This window comes from Bos indicus x Bos taurus, chromosome 20 (assembly GCF_003369695.1).
Source record: "Bos indicus x Bos taurus breed Angus x Brahman F1 hybrid chromosome 20, Bos_hybrid_MaternalHap_v2.0, whole genome shotgun sequence".
Lineage (NCBI taxonomy): Eukaryota > Metazoa > Chordata > Mammalia > Artiodactyla > Bovidae > Bos > Bos indicus x Bos taurus.
In genome coordinates this window covers 20,167,012-20,176,813 of record NC_040095.1, presented here as the reverse complement: position 1 = coordinate 20,176,813, position 9,802 = coordinate 20,167,012, and positions in this window count along the sequence as shown.

The window sequence follows — 9,802 nt, the reverse complement described above, 5'->3', positions numbered from 1 at the left end:
ATTCGATGCCTTAACAGCCCCAAGTCACCCTGATAACCCACACAATTCCAAGGTGCCTCCTGACAGTGCCACCACCCTTGTATGGATGGACCAGTTGGTATTCTGGATCTCTTTCCAGTGAGTCTGTTTCATCAGTTAGCCCTTTGTTTTCAATCTTAAACCTTTCCTTCTCTACTTGATTTTTCCTCAATCCTGTGTCATAATAAAGTCATCCCCACCCAGCACTAAGTTTTGCACTGGCCCGTGTACTGCCTCTCCCCCTGCCATCTCCCAGACCAACAGCACAGCAACCTGCCAGGGCTATTCATTTCCCCTCACCTCCATATCCTCCCTAACTCACTGTCATTTCTATCAAGGAAACCATTCTTTCAACATTTATTTTTAATTGGAGGATAGTTGCTTTACAATATTGTTAGTTTCTGCCATACATCAACATGAATCAGCCATAGGTATACATATGTTCCTTCCCTCATGAACCTGTCTCCCACCCCATCTCACCCCTCTAGGTTGTCACAGAGCATGTGAGCTCCCTATGTCATACAGCAAATTTCCACTGGCTATCTGTTTCACATATGGTAACGTGTATGTTTCCGTGTTAGTTTCTAATCTGTCCCACCCCTCAGCTCCACCCACTGTGTCCACAAAATCATTCTCTATGTCTTTGTCCCCACCGCTGCCCTGCAAATACGCTCCTCAGTATTTCTAGATCATCTTTCTAGATGCCACATATATGTGTTGCTATACCATATTTTTCTTTCTGACTTACTTCACTCTATATAATAGGCTCTAGGTTCATCCACCTCATTAGAATTAACTCAAATGTATTCCTTTTTATGCTGAGTAATATTCCATGGTATATATGTACCACAGCTTCTTTACCCATTCATCTGTTGATGGACAGCTAGCTTGCTCCCATGTCCTAGCCATTGTAAATAGTGCTGCAATGAGCACTGGGGCACATGTGTCTTTTTAAGTTCTGGTTTCCTCAGGGTATATATGCCCAGTAGAGGGACTGTTGGGTCATATGGTAGAGAGGCAAGAGTCATTGCCACTGGGACACTCTAACTTCATAAGTTCACAGACAGCAGCTGTGTGCCTGGAGATAGCTGTGAAAACGGGCAGGATATCATTCTTGTATAAAGACAGGAGAGGGATCAGCTAACCCAGACTACAGAAGCTCTAAGAACTGAGCCTTTAATGACCGCAGAAACACATTGTGCAGGATACAAAAGGTCAGGAAACATCTCAGACAGGACCTGCATTAACACAGGCACATTTTCACAGGAGTAAGGATCTCACCATTTGCCTCTGTATGTAGCCAGCATAATGCCTGGTAGGGCATAAGCAGTCAATAAATATTTAATAAATCATTAAACAAATTCTTGATTTGTAGTACCACAAAGCTTTGAGTAGCTGGCTCTGGGAATGGTATTCTAAGGTTTGTTTCTTTGTTATTCTGCCCTTGTATGCTTTTTGGCTCCGTCCAAGTTTTCAACAATGAGCACAAACTCCTTTTATAAGTCTTTTCATAGTCAGAAGTGTTTCATGGAAACAAAAGGACTGCGTAATGTAGTCATGAGGCCATGTGGGTGGTGGGGGTGGTGACACCAGGGAAGAATAAAGCTCCTGCCCACTCACTATTTCTGCACGCTGCCCAGTGAAGGAATACACCTTACCCAGAACAGCTAAGAAGGAAAGGTCATCCCTGAGCCCTGAGCGTCATCGGTGACCTCTATCCTTCTCCCTCCCACTATCCCTCTCTCTTTTGTAAAGCAGAGAACTGTGTGGGCTGCATGTGAAGAAGGTGTTGAGACAGGAAAATGATAGGGGTTTTCCATGCATTCCAAAAACTGTGCGGGAATCTGTTCTTTCCAACCAAATGAAAAGCTATTTAAAAGTCAAACCCTATTGTGAATGGTGCACTGGGGTGGATCGCTCGGGACATCCCTAGCGTGTAAGAATGAAATACTCCCACGAGGGCCAGAGAATCCCCCAGTGTACTGGCACCAAACTGCGTTTAAAGGCCATGGAATTCTGATGATAGCATTTCCCTCACTCCCTCAGCTTCCCCCAAACAACAATATCACCAAACACTTCATACAACTGCCAATGAGGAAACAATCGCCAAGGATTACTGCTGCTGCTGCTGCTAATACTAAGCAAAAGCCAGTGATGCTGCAAATTAAGGGGTAGGGGTAACAGAGAAAAATAAATGCTTTCAGATGGCATTTGAAAGGAACTGGAGCTTGTGGAGTGACAGCAATGGTGGGGGGGTGGGGGTGGGTCGGGCTCAAAATCTGAGGGGAAATGATCAGGTAAATAAGCTCTCTGCAATAGGCTGGCCACATCTGGATACAAGTTCAAGGTCATTATAACCAAAAAGAATCTTTTGGTTTTGCCATCCAAAAAGGCATCAATGATGCCATCATTTTCCAAGGTGAAGTCTCTTAGGAGAATGAAAAAGGAGAATCCCTCCTCTTACAACTATCTGGTGCTTCCCCCAACACAGCCTGTTTGCCCACTATCCAGGAAACCCAGTTCATTTGTGACCCTCAGGTCACCACTGCTGTCACCTTCTGCCATTAGCTTTTCAGTATACTTGTTGTTAATCATGTGTTTGTAAATTTTCCAACAGCTAGATTTGGGGGGGCATCTTTCCCACCTGATTACATTTCAAAATCATTGAATTTACCCACATCTCCGACCATGACCAAATTCACATCCCATATCCCCACTGTTGTTCTTGGCTTCTGCCCAGACTTGTAATGTATAAAACACAACCTCATTAACCAACTGACGTAGGATCCCAAGGTGATGCCCTCTTTTTGTCTTTCCTCCTAGTCTCTCTGACCAAATCTTTAGAATCCTGATGACAAAGTATGCTCAAGAAATGTTCTGAGTTGATTAACTGAAGATTCCTTTGGTGATTCTTTTCTCTTTATCTATCGGTATTTTCCCCTTAATTCTTTACTTTCAGTGCAGCAGCTCCTAGATACACAGAACATTGATAGTTTTAATTATCAACTCTGATGAATGTGAGTGGCAAACTGATTTGTCTAGCTCTAACCCAGTGCCTTCAAACTCCTGCAATGCCTTCTTTGAGTGTCCTTACAGCAAGTTATAGGTAAGTATTTAAACTCTTTCTATAGCCTTCACTGAGGGTAACTCCCCTTTCACACACTGTACATTTCATCTCTAAAGCTGGATTTTAAAGATAGTATAGACATATTAATAACACCTTTATTACATGCCTCCTTTGCCGGGGTCCTGCCCCGGCTGATCCAGGGTATTCGAAGCGGGGACGGCGTCGGCGACCTATTTATTTAAATATTTTATCAAAGATATAAAGAGTAATAGGATGAGGATAGCTCAGTAGGAAAATTCAGTGGAGAAAAGAGGCTGAGTAGCTTGGTTTACGCGGGAGACCAATAAAACTTCAAGACAAGAAGTTTGCACCACTTACGTAGGCCGCAGGCATCCTTCCGTTCTCCCGAAGGAGAGGAGACACTGAGGCCTCCCTGGTCGGATCTTAGAAGCCCAGGCATAATTAGTAAGCATGGTGGGTTCCGCGCTCCAGATGGAGACTCAACCAGAGTGAGAGAGAGAGCGACATGGGGAGACCAGTATTTCGAGAAACTGATCCCAATTCTTTATTTTCCATGGTCTACTTTTATACACTGAGATGTTATGCAAAAGTCACGCGGGGTCAGCAGTCCTGACTTTTATCAAAGTCAGGTGCTTCATACAAATGTATACAGAGGTCTTAGGGGTGTTACATCATCTTCTGGCCAGGGGGGCCTGCTGACAATTTACGACCCTCTCCTTGTGACAGCGGTCAGTCAATCAGGACGCTTATTTCTCCAGGGCTGATTATTCTCAAAACAGACGCCACCCAAATAAAGTTACATTCCTACAGGGTGAGGGTGTAGTGGGTTTTAGTTAAGGAAAGAATTTACTTAGCCTAAGGTCTAACATGATTAATATCAAAGGTTAATTCTATATATTCATTAATGTGTGTAAGGGCAGGGGATATGGAGACTTAGCAACAAACATTGGCTCAACAAATGAAAAACCCTTCACCAACACAATTTCTAATTAGCCCATTATACGTATACTAATAGTTTTCTAACTTTTCTAAGGAACCTGTTTTTAGAAGGTTTAAAGCATCTTGTGCCTCTCACGGCTGGGAGGCTGTGAGCGATCACATGTGGCCGGACAAGCCTGTCAGGCAGGCCAGAGAACCTTCAGAGGAGTTTGTAGGTTAAAACACTCTTATCACGCCCAGGAATTATTATAAACTGGAGCTCTAAGTTAACTCCTTCTCCAAAAGAGGTGGTGGGGGACAGCCCCCCGTAAAGTCAGAGGTGTAGGTGAGCACAAAGTAGTAAAGTAGGCAGGCTCTGGTTATGGGGGTAGATGCTCGAGGAGTTCCAGGGGGACTCCTGAGGCTCGATCCCGCCTTTGCGTATGTCGAGCCTCCTTCCTCATGACCTTTGTCACGGGCGGAGTACCTCACTCTGGCCCCCAACACTCCTTCCTGTCTCTGATGCTGTTACACTGATAACATTTATAACTACATCATCATTGAGGCATGGATGCCAGAAATAATGAAGTGTGCTTTCTGAAGACTGAAAGCAGAATAACCAAATACTGAACTAAAACCAACATCTGCTGCATTTCTTTTTAGACCCTTTTTCTCTATCAAGGGCATAGGCATGAATCCATGAGGCTGAGAAAGGCAGAGTCTAGCAACAAAAAATACCATCCTATGTTCAGAAATTGGAGAAGGCAATGGCACTCCACTCCAGTACTTTTGCCTGGAAAATCCCATGGACAAAGGAGCCTGGTAGGCTGCAGTCCATGGGGTCGCTAAGAGTCAGACAGGACTGAGCGACTTCACTTTCACTTTTCACTTTCATGCATTGGAGAAGGAAATGGCAACCCACTCCAGTATTCTTGCCTGGAGAATCCCAGGGATGGGGGAGCCTGGTGGGCTGCCGTCTATGGGGTCACACAGAGTCGGACACGACTGAAGCGAGTTAGCATAGCATAGCATAGCATGTTCAGAAATACTTCTCTCTTTGACTGTAGGTTTACTCAGACATGTCAGAAGTTTTTTTTTTTTTTTTTTAAGATGTTTGTAAGTCTTCACAAGGGCTTCCCTGGTGGCTCAGTGGTAAAGAATCTGCCTGCCAATGCAGAAGTCGTGGGTTTGATCCATGGGCTAAGAAGATCCTCTGGAGAAAAAAAATGGTAACCCACTCCAGTCTTCTTGCCTGGGATATACCATGGACAGAGGAGCCTGGAGAGCTACAGTCCAGGGGTCACAAAGAGTGGGACACAACTTTGCAACTAAACAACAACAAAGTCTTCATGCAAAGATTGGTTCCAGGCCATCATATGACCCTCAGTGTTTAAGTCCCTGTTAGCCCCATGCTACACACATATACACACAAATGTGATATTTTCAGTGCCTGCTATGTAACAGGTTCTATAGATAAGTGGTTTTAAATATATATATATATATATACACACACACACACACAATTTCGAATTTTATGATAATTCTATGAGGAACTTCCACTTAAAAGGTGGGGGGGGGAGTTGAATATTCATATTTGCATGTGCTGTGCTTTCTTGCTCAGTCATGTCCAACTCTTTGCAACCCTATGGACTGTAGCCCACCAGGTTCCTCTGTCCATGGGGACTGTCCAAACAAGAATACTGGAGTGGGTTTCCATGCACTCCTTCAGGGGATCTTCCCAACCCAGGGATCGAACCCAGGTCTCTCACATTGCAGGTGGATTCTTTACCATCTGAGCCACCAGGGATGCCCAAGAATACTGGAGTGGGTAGCCTATACCTTCTCTAGGGGAACTTCCTGACCCAGGAATCGAACCAGGGTCTCCTGCATTGCAGGTGGATTCTTTACTAGGTGAGCTATCAGGGAAGCCCTCATATTTGTATATTTCTCCACAAAGATGGTAGTAAAAGGATTTTCCTTAAAAGCATAAACACACAAGGACTAAGAGAATGGAACTGTGACTCAGAATGTGACTGTATTTTGAATATTTACCTATACCTATACAACCACAAGGTAGAAGCTGGAAGCAGATGGGAAGGTAACAGGAGCAAAATTAGCAAAACCCCCAGCACAGAGCAAGGGAAGACCATCAGTGAGCAATTTGCTCTCAGAATCCCAGAAAGGCTCAGAAACGGAAGAATCCAGGGATCTGTGGACATGGGAGTGCAGGTGGGTTCTGAAAACAGGAACACTGATTGGAAATGGGACAAAGAAAAGATCTTAGAAACATCAAGAAAATAAAGAGAACCAACAGCAAAGGAAAAACTGGTGATGTACAGAAGTTAAGGATCAGAAAGTCAGTAGATTCCTCAATGCCAATGCAGGAAATTAATGTCTGCAAAGATCTGAGAGGACATGTATTTCCAACCCAAAATTCTATATTTGACTCTCATGCAAATAACAGAGTGAAATAAAGGACTCTCATATTCAAAATCTTTTCACATTTACCTTCTAGGCATTCTTTCTCGGGAAGCTACTAGTGCATGAGGTACACCAAAGTAAGCAAAATACGAGGTAAGCTAAGACAACTAAAAACACTAAGATCCAAGAAACAGAAGATCCAGTACAGCAAGAAGGGAAGGGACTCTCTAGGAGGATGCTGAACGAAAATCCAAGAACAGTAGTAAAGACAAGATCTCAAAGCCACAATCTGGGAAAATGACTATCTCAGATGGAGCAGGTAAACCAGTGAAAGCCAGGACTCCTGGACGTGTTCACAATAATGAAAGGAGATTCCCTTCAGTGGAGAATATGGGATGGACAGTGATAAGGATGTTGAAAAGTAGTAAAAATGGAAATAATTATCATCTCCTGGAAAGACCTACCAGAAAATACAAATGTAATTATAACAAACTACATGGATTGGCAGTAAATATTTTTTACATAAATATAACAATGCAAACTTTTAATAATAATCTAACCAAAAAATACGATACAATTCTAGAAGACTTCAAAAAAGCATGTGGAACTGAGGGTATATCCTCATTTCCGATAACAAAAGTCAGAGATTATAGCTAAAATCAGAAAAGCAAGAAACTGCAGTACAAATAAGTCATTTATAAATATTGCAGTAAATATAGGAAGGAAAAGGAGGGTTAGGCTCTCAGGAAGTGGAACCAGGGCATGCAAGGTAGGCACAGGATTTCTCTTTGTTGGTTGTTATGGGCTGAACAGTGTCCCTCTCAACTCTATGGGTTAAAGCCCTAACCCTCCAGCACCTCAGAATGTGACTGTATTTGGAAGCAAGGCATTAAAAGAAGTGATTACGATCAAAGGAGGCCATACGGCTGGACCTAATCCAGTCTGACTGGTGTCCTCATGGGAAGAGATTTGGATCCCCAGAGACACACAGAGGGAAGACCATGTGATGACGCAGGGAAAAGGCGGCCGTCTGCAAGCCAAGGAGAGAGGCCTCAGGAGACATCAAACCTGCTGACACACTGATCTAGGGCTTATGCCCTCCAGAACTGTGAAAAAATAAAGTTCTGTGTTTTAAGCCACCCAGTCTGTGACACTGTGTTATGGCAGCCCAAGGAGACTAATATATGTTAATGAGTCATGTAAATATTGGACTTTTTAAATAATGTACCAATATTACTTCTATCAAATTATGAAAAATAGTTAATTAATATAATACCCATGTTGAAATAGCTCCCCTAAGAATGAAAACTAGAGGTCAGATTAGTTGAAAAATGTGTACAGGGTGACACATCTAAAACCAGGTGTGTCTCACCCTGGGTCCAGAGAGTTCCATGTATCTTCCGGGGTCCTGGAGGCCCACAGAGGCCTCAGCCCCCTTGAGTTGGCAGCCCTGGACCCTGACTGCTCACAGCAATATCCTGGACTTCCCTGGAGGAAAACACCCTTTGCATCCTTTTTTCTTAGGCTACTATTGCCATGTGACTATCATCTTGGTTACAAAGCTCTGCAGGTTGGTGATGGACAGTAAAGAATGTCAGCTCTTCAATTCTTCAAATCTTCTCATCAGTGTCCTTTTGAACACCACTGCCCAACTCAACAGTATGTCTGGGACTAATTCTGGCAGAAGGACGTGGTCCTTGTACCAGGGGACCTGAACCCAGAAGCTCTCTTGAGGTCTGCATTAAAGGATGAAACACTTTTATTTCTTTAATTAAAGAAAGAGTTCACATAGGTCACAATGCTATGAATCTGTGTCAAAACCAGAGAAGGGATGAAATTACAAAACACTCTTGGAGAACTTCCCCTCTCTTCCCAAGGATATGCAATGTGAAAAGGAGGTCCCAGCAGCAGGGCTGAGTCTTGGAGCGCCTTCCTGGCAAGGTGAGTCTGTGTTTTGAGCCCAGCTGCTGTTAGCATTTGCGTAAATCAGAGAAAAATGGAGGATGTTGTCAGGAACCAAAACTTGTGATCTTCTTCCTCTTTCTAGGTTCCAGAGTTGGTGAACATGGTGGTATATTCCACCACACCACAATTCAACTCTTGGTAAAAAAAAAAAAAAAACTCATCATTATCAGAATTGTTGCAGGAGCACTGAACACAGTGATCTTCATCAACTTAAAGAAAATGGCTAAGGCTGGCTGCTACAAAGAGGCATCTGTAGAGCATTTGGGAAGGGCTGGGAATACAGAGAATGAATTGCCAGGATTTTCTGTGTTCACGCTTATCTGACTGGCTTCAAACATGAGAATAAAAATGTTTTAGACACAAACACATACATATATGTGTACACGTTAGTGAAGTGAAAGTCGCTCAATCGTGTCCGACTCTTTGTGACCCCATGGTCTATACAGTCCATGAAATTCTCCAGGCCAGAATACTGGAGTGGGTAGCCTTTCCCTTCTCCAGGAGATCTTTCCAATCCAGGGATTGAACCCAGGTCTCCCGCATCGCAGGTAGATTCTTCACCAGCTGAGCCACAAGGGAAGCCCCGCGTACAGGTTAGTGAAGTCACTCAGTCGTGTTCGACTCTTTGCGACCGCATGGATTGTAGCCCACCAGGCTCCTCTGTACATGTTAGCTGCTGCTGCTACTGCTGCTGCTACTAAGTCGCTTCAGTTGTGTCTGACTCTGTGCAACCCCACAGACGGCAGCCCACCAGGCTCCCCCATCCCTGGGATTCTCCGGGCAAGAACACTGGAGTGGGTTACCATATCCTTCTCCCATGCATGAAAGTGAAAAGGGAAAGTGAAGTCACTCAGTCGTGTCCGACTCTTTGTGACCCCATGGACTGCAGCCTACCAGGCTCCTCTGTCCATGGCATTTTCCAGGCAAGAGTACTGGAGTGGGGTGCCATTTCCTTCTCCAATGCATGAAAGTGAAAAGTAAAAGTGAAGTTGCTCAGTAGTGTCTGACTCTTAGCGACCCCATGGACTGCAGCCCACCAGGCTCCTCCATCCATAGGATTTTCCAGGCAAGAGTACTGGAGTGGGGTGCCATTGCCTTCTCCGGTACATGTTAGAGGTTTAGTCAAAAGTCAGTGAGCACAGGTTAGAAACCCTGCTCTGCCATATAGTGAGGACACAGGGTAGTCAGTTTGTTTTTGACTTTTCTGTATTTCTCTTGTATTTCTAATTTCTAAAATGAGAAGAGGGAGAGAGAGGGGAAGGAGGTGACCACCAACTTTTGCAGTGAGATCTGGTAATGTATGTTAAGTATCTGCTCAGTGTAGAGCAAAATATCCACATTCCCAACATGTTAAGTACTTTAACAATAGTAACTATTGAAGAAAATGGAGAT